Here is a 27,313-nt window from a genome sequence, read left to right as displayed (position 1 = left end):
CACACTGTAAAAAAATATTAAAATACATTATGAATTTTTAATTTCACGTTCAAATCGCGTTATTTATCTTTGGTCATTTTTAATGTTTTCAATTTTGCCTATATTTTTGTATACTTTTAATATATGCTTTTAATTTGATGTTTTGTATAAACAATATGTGAAATCGTTAAATAAAATTATTATCGCAAATATAATTAACTACTTAAATCATTTTTACACTTGTTTATTTTTTAAGTAGCGAATATTAGTCCTCGATACTTGGAAAAATGCGCGATTGGCTAAGTGTTAAAGGAAGATTTCGATAAGTCCAAGTTATTATTTTCTTATACTAAGAAATTACACTATAATATAAGATAATTAATAATATAAGATATATTATAATATAATATAAATAATATAAGAGAATATAATATATATAATACAAGAAGTTATACCAAATTATTATTTTCCAATCGGATTAACATGCTTGAAGCGTATTTGGCTTTGTGAACAGTTAACAATAAGATTAGGGAAGCTGATATAAACTTTATAATCAGGTATTCGCTATCGGAAATTGGATGGAAATGAAAAGGCGCGGTTTCTTTCTTTCTTTCTTTCTTTTTCGATGTTGGTTATCGATATCCTGAAACCCGATGACATAAAATAAAAACTTGAGAAAATGTTGATCATGTTGAAGTATCGTAATCGATTTGATTTTAATAAATCGACGTTTGCACTATAACAGCGCGTAAAAAATAAAACCAGATTACTATTTATTAGAAAGTAGTTTTTTGTTATAAGCGAACATGCTTATTATTCAAGAATCGTACTGTGTTGTTAAATTGCACGGGATGCTTTAACAATTTAAATGCAATGCTGTTTCCGCGCCACTGAAATTCCATTATCAGAGAGGTAAAATTTAACAAACGAAGTTCTTTTTGCAAATCTTTCCACGTTATTTATTCCCTCTAATTTATCACTCGTTTAGCCATTACGTATAAAGTAGTCTAGTATCGTAGTCGAATAGCCTAAGAGATATCGCGTGAACCATAAACAATGTCACGAGAAAGCCGAAGTGCCATCTATGTATCGTTGGTCCTTCAATCGAATAGTTACGATGAAAAAAGGCCTACGTGACTCTAACCACGAACGGTTATGGAACACGTGCGTGGTGGGGCTATGAGAAAAAACGAAGAGATGCTAAGGGAGAAAGACGAATTAACAATCAGTGTGAGTTGAGAAGTCAGAGAGTGTGCATTGCGTTATCGAGAGAGTGTTGCTAGTGTTGTCAAGAGAGTGTTGCTAGTGTTGTCGAGAGAGTGCGGTCTGCGTGAGAGAGAGCGTTGGAACCGTGGTGACGAGAGTTGTAAATTAACTATTTAGTTGTCTTAGTTATAGCACGTTATTGTATTTAGTTCACGTTAAATAACCATCGTTTCCTGTTTTACCAACACCTGTTTAATCCATGTTTAAATAAAATAATAATAAGATCTTACAGTAGCGAACGAAGAAACAGATAATGTTATTTAGTGATCGTGAAACGAAGAAAAAGCGTGTCCAGTCGGTTTGAAATTCAATTACAGATAGTTACGGTAATATAAAACCGCCTTTGTACTATTTCACTCCCTATTTCAATCTACTTTCCATTGTGTTTCGCTAGTCCGATAAATTTCAAAACCCTTTAGAAATAACACCAATCGCCTTTCTTTCTAAAAATAGTTCGCTCTTGTCGAATGTATCAAAAACATCGGTTTTGTTTCAACTTTGTTAGTTTCCATATTTCCCTCCCTCGATATCACGTATTTACTTCGATCCAGCGAATTTATCTCACAGCAGTCGAAACCATCGGCATCGATTCCTCAGGCTGTGTATTTCGAAATTTTTCGGATCATTGTACGTTGAATTTTGTCTTGTCTGTTATTGTTTGTATTAGAATTTTGTCAACGCTCAAAACCAAGAATTTCGCTCAAAACTATTTCAAATATACATGGTGGTTGGTAACTGGTGGTACAAGCGGAAAGGGGGTGATTCTACGCGAAAAAAGAAGTCGAAAATATAGAATAAAAATTTTTCGTTTGAGGCTTTGTTTTCGAGAAAATCGACTTTGAATTTTCGTTCGGTACGCGTGCGGTACGTTATAACGGATCTCACTGTAGATCGTTGTCTCGATGGAAAAATTAAAAAAAAAAAAATTTTTTGATCGCAACTTTGATCGCGCGTTTAAAATAAAACGATCATTGCGATGTATTGAAAATATTGGGTTGGCAACTAAGTGATTGCGGATTTGGTCATTAGGTTGTAATGACAAAATCCGCAATCACTTAGTTGCCAATTCAATAGGTTAAGTTAAAGACGAGTGCACGTTTAACGAAAACGTTACACGAAGTACACAATCTATGTGCGATCGATAATGAACCTGATCGAAAGTACTTTTTCTTTTTGTATTTCCCTTTTGAAAATTGTTTTCACAAAATTGCTTTGTTATATGAAAGATTTCATCCATTTGTATAGAAGTATCTGTTATTAGTATAGAGTATCACAAGTATGTTTGTAAAACAAAGAAACAAAATTCACGATTCTGGTTAGATAATTTAACCGTCCTTATGCATATTACATTGCGTATGGGTCATAAAATATCTAATTTTTAGCAAGCCGAACGTTGCGGCTGGATCACGAGATATCTCGTTTTTAGCAAGCTGAACGTGTTGTGGCTGGGTCACGAAATATCTCGTATTCGTGTTTTTTCGACTGAATCGATGACTTGGGTAACCGGAGACAAATGTTTTTGTTCCGTTACCAGGGTAATGAAGCCTTGCGTATTCTTCTGACAAATGATTAGCAAAACAACTGAATGTTGACATTCGAAGCATGTAAAAACAATGACTCAGTATAGCCAGTGCATCGGTAGATCTGTGCCGATCTACCGTACCTTATAATGTGTTTTATCGTTGTGTATTTTGTTATTTCAAAGTTCGTGTTTTAATTTGTAAGGAAACAGCTTTTTAAAAATCATTTACATTTTCAATCTGTTACTGACAATTTATAACAAAAATTATTTTATGAAATAGGCCGTAATTCTATAAAAGTAGCAAAATGACACATAGATGTAAAGAAAATGGAAGTCAAAGTGAATTGTTGTTTGATGATTTATCTGATGCAGTAAACAATACTTGCGACGAAAATGAATTCACTGATAGCAGCAATATTCTTGAATTAATTGATGTGATTAGAGGTAGAAGAAGACTGAATAAAAAATATAATACCAAATGCAAATTAAAAATGTGCATATATGCATCCTATTGCTTGCCACGCATGCGTACAAAAATGTGCAGGCCCTGGGAGCGCGTTGAGCGCGCAGAGCGCTGTACGCAATGTGTTAAGAAAGGAAATTAACTGGAAGAATACAGAAGTTTGTTCTTGTGAGTAGCGGTTTTTTCGCTGTTCGTGTTAAGAGGCATTTAAGAGACTGTCCTAAGATTTTCGTTAGAAACTTGGAGTAAATTACATAGAATATACTAATTTGTCAACTAAGTGATTACGGATTTTGTCATTAGGTGATAAAATCACTTAGTTGACAAATCAATACTATAAGCGAAAATAACTGAGTTTTTACTCGCGAAGAAAGTAGAGTGAAAGAAATTTTAACCAAATTGACAGCTAGGGCGATAGATTTTCACGAAAGTTGCGAAATATTTCATCTTCGTTGAGTATTGCATGATAACGCAATTGACTTGTAATTAATCGCAAGGGAACGAGAGTTGGTTAGATATCGGAGAAATTCGCGGCAAACCGCAATGTCACTTCGACGCTTAATCATCTGACGGTATCGGCATCGATTCAGACATTTTCTCCGAAGTATCAATCGCAATTAGTAGCAAAGCGTTTCGAGCGTAACCTTTAACAAGAACGTGCATACAATGCAAAGGTCGTACAACGAGAAAAAAGAATCAACAAAAGCAAACCCATTGATGTGTTAAACGTGGAAAACGAGGCACTGCATTCTGGCGAAGCAATTGCGATTCAATAAGTTTCGTTGGGTACGTTGTTGCCTGTCATTGAATTACATATGTGTAGAACTGCAACAAACTGCAGCAGCTCGATTGTTTTCGAACAATCGCAACACATTCGATAACTGTTTCGCCTGATTTTTTATTTCATCGTAAATTGCATGGAAGAATTAACCGTTTGCATTCGACAGCCTTTTCGGTTGCGTGTAGCAGCAACTCGAGGTGATTTTGCGCGTATGTGACGAGCGTTTTGTGGGTAATATAAAATGATTTTATACAAAAATTAATTTAAAAAAACATTGTATATCAAGGCAAAGGGTTAATGGTTATAACAATTAAAAAGGTCGATAGCATAGGAATTTTTTATTTATTTAGAAATATTAAAAATTAGGGTTTCCAATGATTTCTATCCTATGTGATAAGTTTATTGATCGATAGATCTATTTACAATGGATTAAACAGGAAACGGTGGTTATTTAACGTGAACTAAGTACAGTAATGCGCTATAACTAAAACAACTAAATAGTCAATTCACAACTCACAGTTAATAGTTTACAACTCGTAATAACTCGGCAACTCAACTCTCGACTCCTCACAACTCGACTCTCAACTCATGATTACTCAACTCGACTTCTCTCATTCGACTCCCCACTCACGACTGTTCCACTCCAATCTCGCAACTCGCCTCCTCACCACTCGACTCTCCACTCACCACTCTCACAACTCGACTCCCCACCACTCGACTTCCCACCACTCGACTCCCCACCACTCGATTCCCCACCACTCGACTCTCCACCACTCGACTCCCCACTCATGACTATTCCACTCGACTCTCCACTCACAACTTGAGTCCTCACAACTCGACTCCTCACCACTCGACTCCCCACCACTCGACACCCCACCACTCGACTCCCCACTCACGACTATTTCACTCGACTCCTCACCACTCGACTCTCCACTCACGATTTGACTCCTCAAAACTCGGCTCTTCACTCACGACTCTCACAACTCGACTCCCCACCACTCTACTCCCCACTCACGACTATTCCACTCGACTCTCCACTCACAACTTGACTCCTCACAACTGGACTCTCCATTCACGACTCGCACAACTCGACTCTCCACCACTCGACCCCCCACTCACGATTATTCCATTCGACTCTCCACTCACAACTTGACTTCTCACAACTCGACTCTCCATTCGCGACTCGCACAACTCGACTCCCCACCACTCGACTCCCCACTCGCGACTTAACTCCTTACAACTCGATTCTCCCGATAACGACTGCCAGATAACGATCACCCGGTAACAACTCCCAGGCCCTTTCTCGCTATATTGTTTATGTTCCACCCGATATTTCTTAGGCCATTTGTCCACGATACTACAATAGGTACGATTTTACGAAGAGAAAATGACATACTTTTGTAAGAGTAGCGTTTTTCGTGCGAGAATTTTAATTAGAAGTCTGCTGCAATTTTTTAAGTAGGATCATTTATAACAATTTTCAAATTTACAAACACGAATGTAGGAAAAAAATCGCACATGTAAATTTGAATTGAGGGAGTGCAAGCACAGGACTGCTGTAGTTTCTCTATCATGTACTGCAAGATGGTATTACCGACTTCAATGTAAGGAAAATGCAGACAAGCGTGAGTAATGAGTACACGTACTCAGTACTCCCTTCGTGTCTAAGGTAATCTATCATGAATAATATAATCGACTAATGGCACCATGAAGCGCGCTACGTAAATTTGGGGTAGCCGGAGAAACTTCTTATCGTTGGGAAAGTGTCGAGGTAACTTGCAAACTAGAAACGATCGCTTTTCCAATCGATATCTTGTAAATTTTTCCAGTTAATTAACGTACGTGATGTCTCTTAATACGTGATATATAATACATATAATATGTATAATACTTAATAAAAATAATATATATAATAACGTAATAAGTAAGTAATAGGAGCACGGATGAAAAATGTAAAAATAAAAATAAAAATAAAAATCGTTCGTAAGAGACGAGTATGTGTAACAGTAGTCTAAAACACGTGTATTTAAATTGGTCAATTCGGCGAGTAGACGATTGGCAATATCTAGTCGAAAGTCTTGTTGCGTGTAATTTATGATAGATGATGGCTTCTAGCTTTGTCGTATTGCGACGTTAATTCACAGCCGATGCCATTCGATTCCTATTATTCACGCTTCCCCTTCCGTATAATCGCGATTGAACGCCAGACGATGTTGATAATCCGGCAAATTTCCAAACGAGCGACCATATAATTCATACTGGGACATTGTTCCGCGCAGCTACCCCCAATCCCCTCGATTGTTCGTTTAGTTGCCACGTTCAATGCGAAAGAACGTCCATTTTCGTTTACGTCTCCATTTATTTGTCGAACCGAGTCAAGACTTTCGTTCAAATTGCTTATCCGAGTTCTTCGTCAGCCATGTTACATTTGTGACGATCGTATTGTCTTGGCAACTAAGTGATTACAGATTTTGTCCTATACCACCTAATACCACCTATTGACAAAATCCGTAATCACTTAGTTGCCGGATTTTGTCAATAGGTGGTATTGACAAAATCCGTGATCACTTAGTTGCCAACCCAATATTTTCCTAATAATTAGTGCCACGTGATATCTTGGAAATGTGTAGAATAGTAGCACAATGGGAGAACCAGCAAAGGAGTTCGACTAGATTTTTATAAAAAACGTGGATCGAGTTTGGATTATCTTTGCATTACATTTCAATTAGTGTGAACACAATGCATATGAGCTGTGTCGTATATGGGTCGTGTTAGCTGGGTTATTTTAAAATTCAAAGAAAAAGCGTTCCGGTGTGTTACTTGAAATACCCGTGGGAACAAAAAGAGCTCGGGTTAAGTGTACTTTATCACGCTGCATACGTCATAAAAATCTGGAACGCAGTCGCAGAGTGCAGCGGAGTGAAAAGAAATGTCGGTTAGGTTCTTCATCCTCGGAATCAACAGCCTTGGTTTCCTTCATTCTCTACAACCATTCTATTCTTTAATTCGTTCGATCATTCTTTCATTTGGATCTTAACTATTCGCGCAGTTGCTTTCCCACCATGTATATGTATAATACTGCATTCGTATGTGTGTGCACATACATACCGATATAATAGTGTAATAATTAGTTTCATCTTTTTCTGCAGAATCTTGATATCGCGAAAATCGGGTTACATTAAACAAAAAATTACGTTAAACAGTATTGGCGTTAGACTGAATTGCTAGAGTGGCTTGTAATTAAGTGGATCCTGTAGTGTGAGACAGCGGGTGAGAAGGGGTAAATAGCGAGGATCGTTTAACTTGATTTTCGCGTTATCCTTAACGAAGTTAAAGTCGCTCTCACGTTCTATGGTCCGCTCTCGTTACCTATACGCGATAGAATCGGTTGTCTGACCTGCGCAAAATTCCATTTCTTTGTTCCAAGGATGTCAATTGGTATTTTATACGAATACCAGGTTCTTACTATTGGGTTAGCAACTAAGTGATTGCGGATTTTGTCAATAGGTGGTATTACAAACTCCGTACATTATGGAGTAACGTAGAAAAAGAAAAAGATAATGAGAAACTAGAACTTGAGCATGAAGATATTAATATAAGAAAGGATCTCGTTGTTCGTGCCTGAAATGAATTAATAAAGCCAATGTGAAAAATAGTATACAGAGCGTCGAAACGTCAACTTTCTTTTGGCTCAGATAACGCAAATAGGTTTCGAGTTCACTCACACATTTTAGGATTAGTGAAACAAGATCTCTTTCTATTTTGAAGTTTCAAATTTCATTCTCGCTACAGTGTCTTTGTTAAGACAATATTTTCTATCGTTTAGGAATCGATTTACAATTGCTACTGTGTGTGGTTATTTATTTATTTTACTGGAACATTTAATTGTGATGTATTGGGTTGGCAACTAAGTGATTGCAGATTTTGTCAATGCCACCTATTGACAAAATCCGGAATCACTTAGTTGCCAACTCAATAGATCTGGTTGACGATAAAATCCTTTATTATGTTAGTATGTAATGTTAATTGTTGCATACGATAACTTCGTACCGTTTTTTCTTCCATTATTAAAATTAAATTTCATTTATCGTTACTATCTATAGCGTTGCCAACTCAATAGACCTGGTTGACAATAAAATCCTTTATTATGTTAGTATGTAATGTTCATTGTTGCGTACGATAACTTCGTACCGCTTTTTCTTCCATTATTAAAATTAAATTCCATTTATCGTTACTATCTATAGCGCCTAACCTTACCTAATTCTCGTGTAATTTCCATTTCTTCAATTTGATAGAGCAACGATAAGAAATACCACCTATTGACAAAATCCGCAATCATTTAGTTGCCAACCCAATATTACACGTATCCTATATCCTAAAAAAAAAGGAGGTTACATTTTCCAAGGATGGAACCATGAAATCGACTATAGAAGATGAAAAATGGAAGACTAGAAAAATGGGATCGATCGGTGTACGTATTGGTTTATGTCGCGTTGTGTAAATATAATTTCATTTATGCAATTATCTATCTGGAAGTAGGATAATTAAAGCTAGCTATCATATGATATTACGGTAACGATACTGCAGCGTTACCATATGTTGCCTTTCAATTTGCCAATTTGTATACAATATAACTATATTTAACACATTGTTGACCGGCAATTGTACTGAGAATTTATCTCATGTCAACAGATATTATTTCATAATTGGATGTGCAAATAAAACAATATAAATAAACTTTAATAAATTTTATTTATTATTCAACTTTTAATATTTCTTTTTCCTATGGTAACAGTGTAACAATCACCTACGTGTAATGGTACACAACAGCTTTTGCAAATATATCTAGTTTTGTTGCGTTTTCCTTTTGAACAGCATACACTACACGCTCTAGTCGGATTTGTTTTTCTGCCAGTGACTACTTTTTCTAACACGTGGTCTCTTAGTTGTCCGGAAAGCCTGAAGGGTGCATCGTTATAATAAGGAGTTGTTTTAGAAATTCGAGAAGTGTCAGGTGTAATACTACGTTCTTTGGAATCCACAGTTATCCATTCTCTAGCTACTTGCAGTAGAAATTTGTTGTATCTTGTTTTATTTTCTGGCAGATAGGTACAGTACATTTTATATGCATCGTTTTGGATCACTTTAAAGTTTTTCCTAAAATATTGCTGTTGGCAAAATACTGATCTGCACGACCTACCCCTTTCATGTGCTTATTGCATTGTAATATGCACGTAGGTTTAATAATATTTTGGTGGCCTAATATCAGATTTGCTATTTTCTGATACAGTATCATTTTCCAAGTCACCACAATTTGATTCACAATCACTCAGACAAACATCCGCGTATAATTCATTGAAAGATTCTTCATTGGTACGTTCCGTCATCGTTGACATTTTCTTTTAAAACAAGGGACTCAACTTGACTGGTCTTGTAAGCGAGAGACACATCATTTCCAACAGCGCACTGAGAAAACGACGCTGATACGGAAAAAAAGCGCATCACGAGTTTATTCGTGGCCGGTCGGTAACATTTGGCCATGAAAACACGAGTTAACTCATGACCGGTCAACAATGTGTTAACCAGAATGAAATGAAATTCCGTTATCTACTTTGTATTAATTTGACGAAGCGAGACTGCCCGAAGATATATTCCGATCTATCGAGGTAGCATGTTCAATCCGTCGTACAATTGATCTTGATACCTGGCAATATAGAAATTGATCGATAGTTGGCAGCACGCGAGCAAGCAATTTGATAATCACGTGGCAGTTCTGCTCGCGCCATTTGTCAAGCGCGGGGTCATTTACGCTGACGCCTATGCGAGTTTCTTCTTTCATAGGGTAGGTCGTTGAAGAAGTATCCATCAATTTATCATTTATCATTATCAGCGATTGTGAAATGGCATAGCAAGGTAAGGATTACAGTTAGAATTACAGCGATCATTTTTTAACGCAAAATACAATGGAAAATAAATTCCGGTTTTAACGATAATGTCTCTGAGGACGTCTGTTTATGTTGAAGTACAGGCCGAATAAATGCAAGCTACAGCAGAAATGGAAATAACCCTGCAACCTGTTGTGCGTCTAGTTTCAATAGACAATCGTCTTAGGGACACTGTGAGCTACTTAGAACTATGAACGTGAATAGTACGTTTACGTTTTAATTTAGTTTAGTAATTGACTAAGCTTCGAATTGCTTAATAATTATTGTTGCAGCCTTTGTCTAAGAATGAGTTGTAGAAAAGAAACCGAGAAAATGATAATTTGCGGTTTTAAATATTGGGTTGGCAACTAAGTGATTGCGGATTTTGTCATTACCGCCTAATGATAAAATCCGTTGCCAACCCAACCCAATATAAAACCCAACCTAATATAGTTGCCAACCCAATATAAAAATATTAAAACTATGAAAACGTTGGTGGGGATTCGTAAAGTCTATCGGCGTTCTGTAAGTAGCTTTTATAGAGATTTTTATTTTAGTTTGACGAAACAACGAAGGTGTCGCGATAGACACGGTTAATTAACGAAACATTTGCATAACTCGAATTAAAAATTAGAATCTAGCGATCGATCAACGCTGCGCTATGCAATAATGAATAATTATGCTTGTCATGTTCGCGGATTAATCCCGCTTCGTTATTCTGTAATATATTACTCATTCACGAGCGGATGCTTCACGAGTTAATTAAATTCTTATCGTAATTATATGAATGATAATGCGAGATTGTAATAATTTTCATCGAGGTTCTTTGATCTATGTAAATCTCCCATCTAACGATTCGTTCTCCACATCGATTAATTATACTTATCTACTTAATCTAATTTTACTCTTGTCTCATGTTTTCTAGAAATCTTAAAGAGTGCACGAATTTCGCAACGCGTCTATTAGGTTGACAACTAAGTGACAAGAAGGAAAATTCAAAATTTTTGCTTAAAATTATAACCTTATTCAATTAGGTATTGTCCATTTCTGTCGATGAGCTTTTGCCATCTTTCAGGCAGTGTCATAATTCCATGTTCATAAAACTTCTGATTTTTGCCAGCAAAAAACTGAATTAAATGTGATATCACATCATCAGCGTCATTAAAAATTTTACCATTTAAGGAGTTCTGCATGGAACGTAATAAATGGTAATCTGAAGACGCAAGGTCAGGGCTATATGGTGGTTGTGACAACACATCCCAATCTAGTTCCAATAATTTTTGGTGAGTGACCAAAGATGTGTGAGGCGTTGCATGATGGAAAACAACACCCTTACGATTTGCCAATTCTGGCCGCTTTTCTTGAACTGCATCGCTCAGTTTGGCGAGTCGTTGAACGTACGCGTTTGAATTAATCGTTTGGTTTCTTGGTAAAATTTCAAAGTACAGAATTCCTTCATAATCCCATCAAACTGACAGCATAATCTTTTTTTGGTGAACCTCAGCTTTTGGTGTCGTCTGGGCTGGTTCATTTTGCATCACCCACGATCTTTTCCGATTAACGTCGTTATAAACTATCCACTTTTGGTCGCCAGTAATCAGTCGTTTCAGAAATGGATCAATTTCGTTGCGTTTCAGAAGCGAACCGCAGATGCTAATGCGTTGCGTCAAATGAAATTTCTTAAGCTGATGTGGGAGCCATAAATCGAGTTTCTTGACATGGCCGAGCTGTTCTAATTTTTTCTTAATGCATGCATGCTATACATTGAGCTTCACTGCAATCTCACGCGTTGTGCTATGCGATCTGAATCGATAATGACCTTGATATGGGTCTCGTCAACTTCAACTGGACGAGCAGATCGTTGAACATTTTTCAGTGAAACATCACCAGGACGAAATTTGGCAAACCAATTTTGACACTACCTTTCTTTCAAGGCTTCATTCCCATATACGGCACATAACTTGTTGGGTGCTTGTGATGCGTTCTTGCCTTTTCGGAAATGATACAATAAAATATGCCTGAAATCCGCGTCTTGCTCTTCCATTTTTAAATTGGAATAAAAACGAAACTAAATGACTAATCGATACAATTTTTCTACTAAATTAAAGATAGAAGACCAAACAAGAAGAAAACAATATAGGTTAGGTACTTTAAACACGTTGACAAAAGAAAAGAATGTGCTAAGGCCACCTATTGACAAAATCCGCAATCACTTAGTTGCCAACCCAATACTCGAATAAACCTACATAGTACACCTGCGTCGTGATAATTTTACGAATGTCGTAACCGCATTGCAAATAATTAATAGCAAGTGAACTTCCTGTACTGTGGTAAGCTAATGTTTATTTTAAAATGTACACTAGAAAATGAACATATGGTCGTACCTTTGTGAAATATGCAACTAGCTTTAACTACCTTTTCGAAATGGTCTCTGGTATAAGCACCGGTACGTTTATAGAGAGTGCAAATAACTACGTTTGAGCACGGCATTCGACGATTACGTTGCTTTTCCGAATTACCTTGAGTCAAGTGCGACATCAACGATCGATCATTTACCCTTTTCTTTTTCCCATTAAGAAACATCTGTTACAAAGCATTTAATTGCATCTTTTTCAAAAAGTATGCTCGTTTTTATCTTTTTTTTTTTTGTTTGTTTTTTTATTAATAACAATTATATGATTCTTCATCGATTCTTCATTACCATCTGATGACAAAATCCGCAATCACTTAGTTGCCAACCCAATACATTTATTTGTCCTGCTTTTTCCACCATTTTGTTTCAGTTAATTTCTGTAATCTGTATTTTCACAACATATTTTGTACGTATTTCGCTACGCAAGGATTAACAGTTGCAACTGGGAATTAATTCGATAAAACGAGAGAATTGTAATCGAATGGTTGCCAGCTCATTCGTTTAAATTTCTATTTCTCACTGGTACGCGAATTTATTTCATGATATTCCATTTTTTTCTCTTTGTAACCTATGAATATTTATCAACTCGTATTATTCTCTCATCATGTTTTGTTCGCGATTCGTTGGCCGAAATCGATAATTCAATTCCGGCAGAAGACGGGTCGCCAGGCTGCTTTCGCATAATAATAGCGCGTCAGTGAGACTACAGAGACGCGTCGCAGTATAATTTACTGGAAATTCCTATTTCAATTTAATTGCTCTAATTAAACGCAGTCCGCTGTTCTCTTGCTTCGAGTCAACTTATGTCACAAGGAATATGGGCTAATAATCGAAGTTTCGAGGAATTGCCAGTTAAATCTTCTGATCTCGAGCCACTTAAATTATTTTAACGAGGTCGTAATGCGGTCATGCCTTTCCTCCCTTATTTTATTATGAAATTCTCGTCATCTTGTATCGCGTGCTAACCAGCTCCTCGCTCTTCAAAACTTGATACGTTTGTAACGACATATGAGTCATAGGACGCTTCGAATCGAGAGTGACTCATATTGTTTTGCCTCGGAGTATTAACACCGTTCCCATGCCCAAGATTTAAAAGTAAACAAACTTCGGACGAAACAGTATCGCCGTTACGTGCAACCGTCAGCCGGTGTCGAATTCAAACTTTCCGCTACTCCCCGACCAGTATAAACAAACGAGCACGCTCTCTACGACAGTTCGTATCGAACATTCAGTAAGCATTGCCTAGCATACGAGAGGCATTGAGCGAACGACGATTAACTCTGTACTCTGTATTTAGAACGATTTTAAATATATTTGACCATCACAAGTATTCATTCGTGTCGTCATTTAAAGCAACACATTTAACCATCCACCACACGTTAATAACTGTGCTAGTTGTCAAAGAGAATTAGGTGCGGTTCGAGTTACACTCATATGCTGAAACATTGAAGCTTTGGCTAAATTAAATTTAACTTACTTGGAAGTGGAGGTTAAGAGGCAATTTCCTGATGTGGTATTTGAAAAGTGGCAACAAAAGCGTAACCACGATCACAAAAACTCCTCTTTTATTCTCTGATCTAGGATATGCTTTCTTTTTGCTTCTTGAAAGCCCTAATTCCCTGCTAGTCGAAGGAAGCACTTTCCTTTGGCAGCAGCGAGTTCCCCGCGCAACCGCCACGAATAAAGGGAGAGTAATGGCTTTAAAAACCTGAGAAGGAGAGATTCTGCTTCTTCGCTATCTTCTCCCTTGAAATGCCACCGCGATTTTTATTCCCGAATAAAGTAAGAGGCTTACTAGCGGGAATCCTTGCTCCATTCTGTCATACGCGTGGGATCTTAATGATCCCTTGGAAGCCTCGCAGATTGAATCTTAGGAACTTCATATTCCCTCTGGATCTGTTTCATGCATTCGTCGCTGGATATAGATACCACCAACTGTAACCTTTGTTAGTCCTATACGAGGAGTAAAAGCAGCGCCAAACAATGGAAAAAGATGTTTTGCCAAAAAGTTTTTTCCACTCGATTCTATTCGATATAATGTCTATTTATGATATATGTTTATTTATGATATAATGTTTAATTAATTCGATCGGTTTCTCTATAACAAACATAGTTATATAGGTATTTTGGAATCTATCTGATAGGAAATTGTTATTGGAAAATGGGAAAAGAAAAGGAGCTTATAAAGCAAGCTAAAGATAAGCTGATAAGACTATAAACAAAGTAGAGGCATTATTCAAAGTAACATGATCTTGTAGGTACGCAGAGTCCTTTGACAAGAAACATTTTTCCTTCGAATAGCTCGATGGTAATGTCAAATCCTGCAACTAATTCCGATTTTCCTCGAATAAAATCTCTGTTGTTCGCGCGTTTATATTGTCTTTATTTATCGTCTAAAAAATATTATTGACAATTTAATGTCATAGATTCGTCAACTTTCACTTTCGCTTGTAACGGATGCTGGAAGAAAAGCAGACCAATATATTGAGTTGGCAACTAAGTGATCGCCGATTTTGTCATTACCATCTGATGACAAAATCCGCAATCACTTAGTTGCCAACCTAATAATATTTTGAGTTATGCTTCACGGATGGAAGAAAATAGATATTTTTGCCGAGTAAGAATGTTTTTGAACATGATTTTGTACAAGTAGAATGTTCTCGATTATTATTGAAAATCTTCTTTTATTCAAAATTAATATAATTTATCGCTCGCATTTTTTTTTTTTCGTTTGCTGCTTGTTTTAGCGAATAAAATGTTTTATGGTTATTCCCTTGAAGCTACCTATTATCTCGTTCTATTATTATTTCCGGGCTCAGTATAGTATCCGGACTGCAAAATATTTGACTCTTATTAGGCGTTTTTCAGGTCACTGAAGCCAAAAATGAGGGTCGTGTTTTACGGAAATGGGACGTGAAAACTGTTGATGTGTGACATCCTCGTGAATTTGAAAGATACCTTTTTCAAAACACGCTACTCTTAACTTACTATGTGGTTTGTTTTATATGTATCTGAATCATGATTACTGAATTAGGTTTCACTTATTTTCTGTTTTTCCGATCGTTTCATCGTAATCATACAAAGACCATATTGAGATGTGTATAATTTTATATGCTAGACTAGGTTAGCTGCGTAGTAGTAATACTTGTATGTGAATATCAGTGTGTGGAAGTATATGTGTGCGTCTCGAAAACAAATGAATGTGAACTGTTCAGTCGGTTAACAGCCGGATATGGAAGAAAATACTAAGACGCGTGCAAGTGTGTATCGATGAATATCTTAGAAATCGTCCATCAAATAAATATATAATTATTCTTATATTAATTCCAAGCGTATATTTAGTGTTCCTATACCATTATTTCGCTTATCAAGATCCACAATTCTCAACAGGACATCTCCACTTTAATTATGATCTTCGTCAAATATATTATTCAGTTTTCCTCATTTCAAAACGAACGTCCTTCCAATCGTCTACGCTGAAAATTCCGCGAAATATTGGATTGGCAACTAAGTGATTGCGGGTTTTGTCAATACCACCTAATGGCAAAATCCGCAATTACTTAGTTGTTAACCTAATATTCAAGAAATGACATTGCTGCAGAAAAACGCTACGTTTCTATTGAATTCTAATGAGTAAATGTATGAACATATTGAGATATGTATAGTTTTGTGTGCTAGACTACGTTAGCTGCGCAGTAGTAATACTTGTATGTGAATATCAGTGTGTGGAAGTATATGTGTGCGTCTCGAAAACAAATGAATGTAAACTATTCAGTCGGTTAACAGTCGAGTATGGAAGAAAGTACTAAGATGCGTGCAAGTGTGTATCGATGAATATCTTAGAAATCGTCCATCAAATAAATATATAATTATTCTAATATTAATTCCAAGCGTATATTTAGTGTTCCTATACCATTATTTCGCTTATCAAGATCCACAATTCTCAACAGGACATCTCCACTTTAATTATGATCTTCGTCAAATATATTATTCAGTTTTCCTCATTTCAAAACGAACGTCCTTCCAATCGTCTACGCTGAAAATTCCGCGAAATATTGGGTTGGCAACTAAGTGATTGCGGGTTTTGTCAATACCACCTAATGGCAAAATCCGCAATTACTTAGTTGTTAACCTAATATTCAAGAAATGACATTGCTGCAGAAAAACGCTACGTTTCTATTGAATTCTAATGAGTAAATGTATGAACATATTGAGATATGTATAGTTTTGTGTGCTAGACTACGTTAGCTGCGCAGTAGTAATACTTGTATGTGAATATCAGTGTGTGGAAGTATATGTGTGCGTCTCGAAAACAAATGAATGTAAACTATTCAGTCGGTTAACAGTCGAGTATGGAAGAAAGTGCTGAGACGCGTGCAAGTGTGTATCGACGAATATCTTAGAAATCGTCCATCAAATAAATATATAATTATTCTAATATTAATTCCAAGCGTATATTTAGTGTTCCTATACCATTATTTCGGCTATTAAGATCCAAAATCCTCAACAGACCAGTAAGCGGCAAGCAGGAAAATTGGCATTGCCAATGCCATCACCTGATCACGGTCTCACGCAGATTTCTACAGTTCAGACCTTGGTCTGTCAAATATCCATAAGGCAGAATTTTCAAAACCGTTGATTTTCGTGAAAAATGGCTCATTTTTGATTTAGCTAAAATATTCCAGAAAAGACACGCACCGATAAAAAATTTTGCACATCCTTATTTCCCTGTATCCATGCAAACATCTATTAAGTTATCCCCAAAGTCAACCCAATACTTGTAGAATCTAGCGAAAATTTATAAAAATACGATAAATAAATGGTTTAAATTAACGTGGTGTTGAATATTAGACGCTAAAAAGATTGGTGAGACAATGATTGTTACTGGACGTTTTTATTTTATTTATATAAACAAAATCGAGTCCGACGAATAAATTCATTGCTGGTAATCGAAAAAGCTACAATTAGTTTATAATAGATTAGATTATTAGATAATAAGCTATTTTAACGCGATTAGTCTATCTTTATTAGTCAGCCATGCGCATACTGTTGAGCTTAATGCTTCTCGTCGCGTCGGAATCCCCCTACTAGTTGGAGGTGGTGTCTGATTACATTTGACATGTTGTAGCGCACAAGGTAGCAGATCGCGTGAAATTTCCACAAGGATTAAGGATCAAGGATATCCACGAGTATAATGAAAACCGTCTTCATCGTCTGTCTTTTCCCGTTCCAATTTTGTTAAAACTTCCTTTCGCCATGTATAAGATCGTGAAAGGATAGTCGTTAAAGTAAGCCGATTTACAGGCTAGGTTTAAAAGAATAAGCCCCATGTTATCCTTACATAGCGAGACGGCTGGGCGGGTACAAATAAATTCCCATAAGCAGAACAACTAAAGGGATTCTAAGATCTGAGTTGGAACTGGAACCTGTGAATTTTGAATGAATTTAATATTTATGTACACGCCATAACACATATACGTTCACATTATATGATTTATTATATAAATCTAATAATTTCAATTTAATGAAAAGGCACTTGCCTTTTTACGAGGATATGCACTCAGATATCCTCGTTAAGTCCTTTGTAAATTAGCTCGTAGTAAGGTGAAATTTAGTTGGAAACTTTTCGACAAAATGTCAAGAATTTTGTGCCAAAGTTAACGAGTTGGAGAATTTGCAACGAACGGTGAAGCAACAGCGTTTTCGTCTTCGGTTAAAATCAAGTTTACGTAACAGCCAAACGTTGAAACATCGCTGATGAAAAATCTGAAAGAGATCTACCGTAGAACAAGTTCTGCAAAAAAGATCGCATTTATTTTATATAATCAAGCCGTTTTAGTGTTTTAGTTAGATCAATTGAATTGTAATTCAATTAACCATATACCATACTGAAATTACAGTGAAACTGATAATTATTTAAGCAACAGAGTAATATGCATATATTGGGTTGGCAACTAAGTGATTGCGGATTTTGTCATTAGGTGGTATTGACAAAATCCGCAATCACTTAGTTGCCAACTTTGGCAATTTGGAGGAAATTTATGTTTGTAGGAAAACAAGTTAATCCGTGCATCATGGAAGGCATATACGCGAGTTGGTCTAATTTCAGGAACCTTCTAGGTCTGTAAATCCTAGCCACGTAGAGTGCGGTTTATGCGTGCTGCTAAAACGACAAGCAGTTGGTGGCTCGTTCGTTTCGTGACATCGTGAAACCGTAAGCGGCTTACGATCCCTTTCTTCACCCCATTTCAGCTTTCCTTTGGGATTCACCTTCGTCATCCTCTTAATATCAAGCCGTCCAGGATATTAGGCGTCGTTTTAATATCGCCCAGAGAAATTGTGCTTGCTCGACAGCTTTATGCTCCGTTGCCTTCCATTCTTCCCTAATTAAGAGATCCTTAATTTAGCAATGAAATTCCGTTGATAGCGAAAACGGTCATCTGAAATATTCCTCTTCATTTATCATTCTACGTATTACTTCAAACATCAACAAACCTTACATTGCTGTTTTCTGCTTTGTTTATTAGATTTCCATCGTATCTACTGTATCCTACAAGATAAAAGATCAATTAGATTGGCAAATCTTCGCAGTGTAACACGTTCCTCGATGTTTTACTTGGCAAGAACTTTCTATTGGCTTGGCAACTAAGTGATTGCGGGTTTTGTCATTAGGCGGTATTGACAGAATCCGCAATCACTTAGTTGCCAACCCAATATCAGAAGAATTGGTGTTCTTTGTTGAATTAAAAGAATCGAAGAAAAGCTTATGGAAGGTTTTCCATTGAGTGGAAGCAAATGTCATTTACACTCGATTTAGGAGTTGAAACTCCGTGCCACGCAAGCTGAAAAAGAGAAAACGAGAAGGCAGAGACAAGAGATGAATTTTTTCGATGCGGTTCGATAAGCTGTCAGGAATTGATTTTGATGGATCGAGCAAGTACGCTGAAAGCAGGGTAACCGCTGTTGACGTTCAAAAAGAGATCTCGAAGGAGCGGTGACAGTTGGCCCTAAATAAAACTGAGAACACGTCTGGATCTCTCTAAGCATACGTACGTGTACCTATGATGTATATAATACAACGGTTCACGTCACAAATGTGTATATTGGGCTAAGCTGGTAATTTTAGAACAGATAAATAGAAGCTTATTTCTACTTTATATATTTATTGTTGAGAACTGTGGATCTTAATTGGCGAAATAAAAGTAAAAGAACATTAGGGTTACACTTAGAATTCAAATTAAAATAGTTCTAGATTTATTTAATAAAGGATTGCCAGGATATTCGTCGATATACATTTGCACGCGTCTCAGCACTCTCTTTGTTTCGCCATCTTCCATACCGCACTGCCAACGCAACAGTTATATTCAGCTGTTTTTCGAGACGCCGCGCACACACATACTTCACACACTCATATTCACATACGTGTGTCACTACTACGCGGCCAATCTCGTCTAGCACACAAAATTATACATATCTCAATATTTATATTCCTACTAAGGAAATATTTCAATCTTTGTCCTGATATTATATTTTCTTGCTGTAATTCGTTTTTGGCTCCTTCGCCTCATTTTTTTATTACTAGCAACTTTCCCTCTCTTTGGTACATTAAGATTCTCATTGGTTGATCAAATTTCCTTCTCCCTCCTTGTAGTAAAATGCTTCTTCAAACGTAGCATTATTTCTGTCTCGAAATTTCACCATCGGAGGAAAGTATTGCCGAAGAAAGCTCGTAGAATAGTGAATTATCTTTCACTACTGAGATAGACGCTGCACACAGAAATAGTTGATATCGGAGAAGAATCCTTCGAGAGGTCTACGCTAGTGTCACGTAGGAAACACAAGAAATCACGAAATTGACAGATCACCTCGCGTGGCAGTTCGAACGTTTCACAAATAAGGTAAAGAATTGAACTTTAAATATATTTAGGAGTAAAATTTATTGTACGTATCCAACAGAGTGACGGCTCAGTGTTTTTTTTATTATTAAATTTGTACTTTTTGTCCATTTGGTAAATTTTTCTAACTTAATTGCTAAATAACATTTGGGTGGTTACCCCCAGCGGGATGCCATCTTCGAGTTTGACTATTTTATTTCTTTAGTGAGGTCAGTGAGGTGTTTTCTTTTTGGTCTTCCGTTCAGAGTGTTAGAACAGAGAATGTCGAGAGCTGATTTTAGGAATGTTTATATACTATGGGTTTGGCTCCTATGGAGGGGGTATCGCCGGGGCCCAGGTCAAAGATGGCCACCGTTACTGTTTTCTCACACTGGAACACTCTCTACGTTGTTGTTTCGATGGCCTGCGGGACGTTCGTTAGACCCCCTTGGTTTTTCTATCGTTAATTTATGGCTCTGTAACACCAGAAACAACAAACCACTACAGAACAAATTTTTGATCAGCAGCGTAATATTCTATTTCAATTTAGAATCGTCATATTGTGATTTTTACAAGGCTATCGTGTACTTTCACCGGCTCGTGACAATTCACACTCGTGAAAATATTGGGTTGGCAACTAAGTGATTGCGGATTTTGTCAATGGATGGTTCCAGCCCAATAAATCGGTAAGGAAACATAAACCGTTGTGTTGTGCCTTAAAAAACTAATAAATCGACCTTCCCTAAGTTTCGACTTTGATTTCCCAAAGGAAAACTGTATTTGCCATCGACTTCTTATCGATCGCGTTCTCTCTCTCTCTCTCTCTCTCTCTGTCTGTCTGTCTCTGTCTGTCTACCTCTTTATGTTCAGTTCGACGCAGCTCCTATGTAGACCAGTGGTTCTTAATCGTATTGACATTGGCACGATATTGCATTCGATTGCTTGCGGTATTTATCGCAATTAAACAACAAATTAATGGTCCCTTGTATTATTTATTTGCTTTTATATTGTTCCGTTATATCTTGTAATTCCTTTCACATATAAAACACATCTCGTTATGTAACATTTATACATAAAACATACTAATTATACACGATTCAAATATTTATGAAAAGTAACTTATTTGTGTATATGGACATATATATATTTTCCAAAGTATATTTCGCATAATGTTAGAATTATTTAATGGAAGTATTGTATTTGCAATGGAAGAACCACTGATAGATAATAGATGGTGTTGTAGCGTCCTGAGAACACTTTGTACAGCTCGTAAAGTGTTTCACGATTGAATTAGCTAGTATGCATCGATATCTGGACGAAAACGCCCTTTGAAGGACTAGGCTGACGAGCATACACTATTGGGTGTCCTTTTCTACTATTATACTCCGTGGTTTCAAATTACTCCTTGTGGAGCGACAACATATTTTGTTAATCTCTTTTTTCAACGTAAAGTATCAAAGCGAGTTTTTTACAGTCCTTCAATGCTTTTCATGGACACACTGATACAGTTGCAAAAGTTGTTTTGCTTTAAGCAGCCTTTTGACACGTATCTAGTAACGTAGAAAATTTCGCCTGAGAAACAGGAGTTGCTTCTAATCTCTGGCTGCTTTTATTTTAAACTCGCATCTCAATGACCTCTATGCGTCGTTTTATACTCTAAACTCTTTGCAAACTCTTCCTTTTTAAGTTCTCCTTTGCTGTTATGTTGCTAGGTTTAAATTGATGTTAGCTAGTGGCTCACAACGTCGAAAGTTGTTGCCGGTATTTTAACATCCATTTTATCCGTTTCTTTTGATGTGAAAATTTACGAAACTACCGCGATAAGTTTTTGCACGATAAGTATTTTGTAGCAATAAGCTTGGGAATTTCAACGCGAAAATTGCCTGCATACTGCATATTGCATTCTGCATACTGCATACGATGGATAATGTACGGCACGAGAGTTGCATTGCATATTCGAAATAGCATATAAGATTGCACTCTCGCCAACCTTATTTCCTAGCTGCGGCTCTTCTAATAAAATGATTCAAAATGCCACGGAATATCTTACTAGTTTCTGTGTCTCGTTCTCTTTCCATTCTCTCAAGTCCTTTTATATCCTTCGCGCCCCTTCATAAAACATCCCAATTGTGAATTTAATCGCAAGGCCATCCTTCTCGTAGATCTATTCAATTTCTTAAGATATTGGGTTGACAACTAAGTGATTGCGGATTTTATCATTAGATGGTAATGACAAAATCCGCAATCACTTAGTTTCCAACCCAATACATCGATATACATATGCATCTCTGATACAAAGCAATCGCGTGTGTCGCTTACATACACATACATATGTATCTATTTGCGTTGCATGAGAACGATAAATTTACTTTCATTTACTTTTCGAATATTCCTTCAATATCTGCGAATTAAAAAGTAATTAATTATACAACCGAGCAATTGTTTGTTCTTCCAATTACTATTATACTATTGAGATACTATTGAGATATGTGTAATTTTGTATGCTACGCTAGATTAGCCGCGTAGTAGTGACACACATATATAAGTATGAGTACACAGCGTCTCGTAAAACAGACGAATGCAACTGTTCCGTTGGTAGTGTGGTATAGAAGATGGCGAGACAAAGAAAGCGCTGAAATGCGTGCAAATGTGTATCGACCAATATCTTGTCAATCACATATCAAATAAGTCTGAAATTATTTTGATATTAATTCTAAGCGTAATCTAAGTGTTCCTATACATTTATTTCGGCGATTAAGATCCACAATTCTCAACATTTATGAATCTTAAAAAGAAATATTTGAATAGCTGGAGCAAAGTTGGTTCCTTCTGTCGCTGTGACTATTGGGTTGGCAACTAAATGATTACGGACTTTGTCATTAGGTGGTATTGGTAAAATCCGCAATCAATTAGTTGCCAACCCAGTATTTCGTTTTATTGTGTTAGAAATTTTGTTCGTCTTTGTTTATATGGAAAATCTCAAATTTTAAAGTTATTATTGAGATATATGTAATTTTGTGTGCTACACTGGATTAGCCGCGTAGTAGTGACACACATATATGAGTATGAGTGCACAGCGTCTCGTAAAACAGACGAATGCAACTGTTCCGTTGGTAGTGTGGTATAAAAGATGGCGAGACAAAGAGAGCGCTGAAATGCGTGCAAATGTGTATCGACGAATATCTTGTCAATCACATATCAAATAAGTCTGAAACTATTTTGATATTAATTCTAAGCGTAATCTAAGTGTTCCTATACATTTATTTCGGCGATTAAGATCCACAATTCTCAACACATACGTTTTATTTTTGAAAGACGTCTTTTGTAGGCTGATGTATGTAGAATATGGTAGATCAATTTTTTCGATAAAAGCTTCAGTACCTGGAAGCATTGCATCCTTTCTATAATACAAATGTTTAGAATTGGTTGCTTTCAAGTGCAATCCAAAAAAAGTTTTCTCAGAGAAAATGTTTCTTCTTTTTAGTCGCGTTCATTTACGAGATATAACTTGAGAGGTTACGATCGCTCGTTATTTCTTATCGGTACAAATGTGATAGTAGAGATTGATCGCCTAAAGTTTGACCAAGTGTCGCGGTTTTCATGCGTCGGATTTATATTCCGCCTACGAGACACGTACACATATTTGTATAGTTTTATTTCACTTCCGTTTACAATGTTTTTTCCTGTCTGGTTATTCTCGCGTACGGTGGATCGTTAAAAAAACCGTGTCAATAGCTAAACTTTGATAAATCCGCTACCGATTGTATATCGAAAGATACGTTCTGTGTAAATGAAATACTTTTTTCGTTCAATATTTATTGGAAACATTTGGAGCACGTTCTCCAACGACCGCTTCAATTATTCTTCTCCGTCACTTTCGTCGAACGTTTCCCAAAACCAACTGTTTTTAACGTTACCGTTCTAACAAAAACATACAAAAGTTGAGTTTTCCTTTAAATTTAACTGGCCATTTTCTCGCGGTTTTCCAGCTTACTGAAATGTATAGGCTACGCGTCAACGAGCCTGTACCACCTCGCGAGTGGATCCGACGTACAAAAATAAAAAAAAAAAAAAAAAAAAAGAGAGAAAATAATTCGCAGAACTTCCTTCCCCTTTGACGTCGTTTTCCAGTTGCAGTTGTTCTTGTATGACACTGCACTTCTTTCTTCTTTCGTTTCTTCCTTTTCCGTAAGAAGCGCTCGAGATGATCAGTTTCGAGTTTCTCCGAAACTTTGAAAAGTAGTTACACGATCCGTTCGATGTATCGAGCATTATCGACTTATCAATGCCGTGCTTTGAAATCACCAGCATACAAATCACTCAGCGTACAAATTACCGGAATCACTAAACGATACTCGTTCTCACTTACATAAAATAATACGCATTTATTGGGTTGGCAACTGGTGGTACGAGCGGAAAGGGGGTGATTCTAGGCGAAAAAAGAAGTCGAAAATATAGAATACAAATTTTTCGTTCGAGGCTTTATTTTCGAGAAAATCGATTTTGAATTTTCGTTGGGTACGCGTGCACTTTATCACGTCTCGTTATAACGTATCCCACCGTAGATCGTTGTCTCGATGGAAAAATTAAAAAGAAAAAAAAAATTTTTTTTATTCTATATTTTCGACTTCTTTTTTCGCGTAGAATTACCCCCTTTCCGCTTGTGCCACCAATTACCAATCCCCCTGTATCTACGTACATTGATACGGATTGGTTGTCTCGCACCTAATTTGCATAATGTTGCACATCTCGCGTCTGTAACTTCACGTCATTCGCTGTATATATTCAACAATTAATCCGCCACGTTCAGTAAATTAGAAGATATTTTCACAATGTGTTTGTTTATTCATGCAAAAATGTTGAATAATTCAGGTGCGTTGAAGGCCACGACGTGTGAAGGAAAGTTCTCTATTTTCATTGAATTATGTACAAGATGAATAATACAAAAGGACGAGGGAGGATAGTTGACGTCTTCTATATTGCCTTTTGCGCTTAATAACTATCGTCGTTCACCGACAGTAACGTAACGATCGTGCGTTATTTGTGTAGTTGTAGAACATGAATCAACTAGATCGTAATGAGAATTTAATGTTGAAACGCTGAAGCATATGGTTGGTATAAGCTCCGCCGATGACAAATAGATGTTGCGTTGGGGGAAATTTGGATGTCTGTTCGTAGACGAAGAAGGGATTCGCTGACCTTTCACGGAAAGATCGATAACGGCCTTCTTCGTTGTTTCAACATGTCACAGTGATAATGTACTGCGTATCGAACTCGTCTAATTTTCATCTATGCGAGCTGCGATCGATCATGGGTCAAGGATAATAGGTTATTCTTCTTTTCTATCGATTTTCCATAGACATGATAAACACGGTGGAAGAAACACACACGCTTGCTTTTCTCCTCGATGTTAAATTTTGCTTGAAAAGCACACTAAATCTTATCGAAAACGTTTTGGGAATCCAGGCCACAGCTTGAAATATTCTCGTAAAATTTCCCACGCTTTTCGCATAATTTTATTTCCAACTTTCCCTTTCCTCCGCTTCAACGCACACAATGTCGGAGAATTATTTCATCGTGACAATTTGATTATCGAATATGTATTTCCCGAAACGAAGACGAAAGAAAACACGCGTTCCGATTATCTTTTTTTTTTATTTCCATCTTATGTAATTCGGAAATTTTCCCTCGAAAAACTTTGAATCGAGGTAAGTTGAGCGACCAGGCTGAGGTAGTTGACAGAAATTGGAGAAACAGGTACTCGTTAAATCGATAACGCTCATCCAGGTTTCTACGATCGCGTGTATCCAGTTGGCGATGCGAACGTCGAACGAAGCTGCTCAAAGACTTCACTTTGAACATTCATTCGCGTCTCTGTATGTCAACTGAAAATCGCAAGTTGCACGGAATTTCTTCAACATTAATGAGAGCGGAAGAACACCGTAGCATCGCCGGGCGGATATTTACGACACGATCCTTGCAAAAGACAGTTCTCATTTTTCACGAGATTTTCTCATTAAAACTGAACGCCAGCGTTTAAGCGCTTTTTAGCTTGGCATATTTTACTTTCCTTAATGATTATTCGCATATATAATATATACATACGTACGTGAGCGGCACAACTAAAGCGGGAGCGACAGAAGGTCGCCACGAGATAAGTATTTTTTATGGAAATTGGGCTAAAATAATGGTTGGCTGGAAGATTTACGACAGTTCCGCTCGGCGCATAGTTATACGTACCTTGAAATTTTCATATTTTCAAGCGTGCAAAAGTTCTGAAACACCTTGTATACTACACTTGTATACACACTGTGTATACACCTATATATACTACATGTATAACTGTATATACACTTGTATACTACATGCAAAATAACATATGCCAATTCATATCGACGTATGCATCGTATGTATCGTCGTGAAACATTACAAACTGTTCACTATATTCGCTTACTTTGCTCAAATATAATATATATATATATATAATATATATATAGCTCAAAGCTATTCCACTTTTTCTAATTCTTCTTCGCGTCTGCAAACGTTAATGAACGCTAGGATTGAGGTGGATTATTATACGTGTTGCTTTATTAAAGAGACGAGTGATCAAATTGTAATAATCAGTGTATATTACAATTACTTTAAATACAAGTACAAGGATAGTATATACCGGTTGCAATCGTCGCTCGCTCGACGCTACTGTTCGACTCTATGCTCGCTATTCGACTGTGTGACTGTGTGAACGTCCTAGAGGGCACGTTCGTCTATTTGTATCGACCGATGGTGTTATGAAAAGTTTGAATGTGACTCCGGTTGACGGTTAGGAATAACGGCGATAATATTTTGCCCGGAGTTTATTTACTTTCGAAACTAGCGAACCAAAACAACGTTGGTGTTTCAAGACACAAGAATATGAGTCTCTGCCGATTCGAATCTTCCGTTGGCTCAGATGTCGCTACAGGATCTTTAGACGTTGATGATTTCTTTTATCAAGTGTTGTTCGGTAGAGTTAAATATGTTAAACGTTATGCGAATATATTAATCCCTTGACGTACAAATAAAATGGAATTTGATACGTACGAAGAATACTA

At 36.8% G+C, this 27,313-nt stretch overlaps 1 protein-coding gene and 1 long non-coding RNA gene across 6 annotated transcripts in view; one reads left to right on the top strand and one right to left on the bottom strand.

Annotated features, from left to right (window-relative positions):
* Positions 1 to 27,313, top strand: part of LOC138189115 (adhesion G protein-coupled receptor E3) — a 79,018-nt gene that overhangs the window by 5,764 nt on the left and 45,941 nt on the right. The gene's annotated exons all lie outside the window — the stretch shown is intronic.
* LOC138189116 (uncharacterized) lies at positions 15,443 to 26,661 on the bottom strand. The gene is made up of 4 exons (XR_011175907.1): positions 26,566 to 26,661; positions 26,463 to 26,514; positions 18,619 to 18,898; positions 15,443 to 18,114 (listed from the first exon to the last, which is right to left on the bottom strand). It is a non-coding gene; the product is annotated as an uncharacterized LOC138189116 (long non-coding RNA).

Source organism: Bombus flavifrons, chromosome 18 (genome assembly GCF_040668555.2).
Source record: "Bombus flavifrons isolate JBK064 chromosome 18, iyBomFlav1_principal, whole genome shotgun sequence".
NCBI classification, from domain to species: Eukaryota; Metazoa; Arthropoda; class Insecta; order Hymenoptera; family Apidae; genus Bombus; species Bombus flavifrons.
This window is presented reverse-complemented; position numbering and strand designations above follow the sequence as displayed.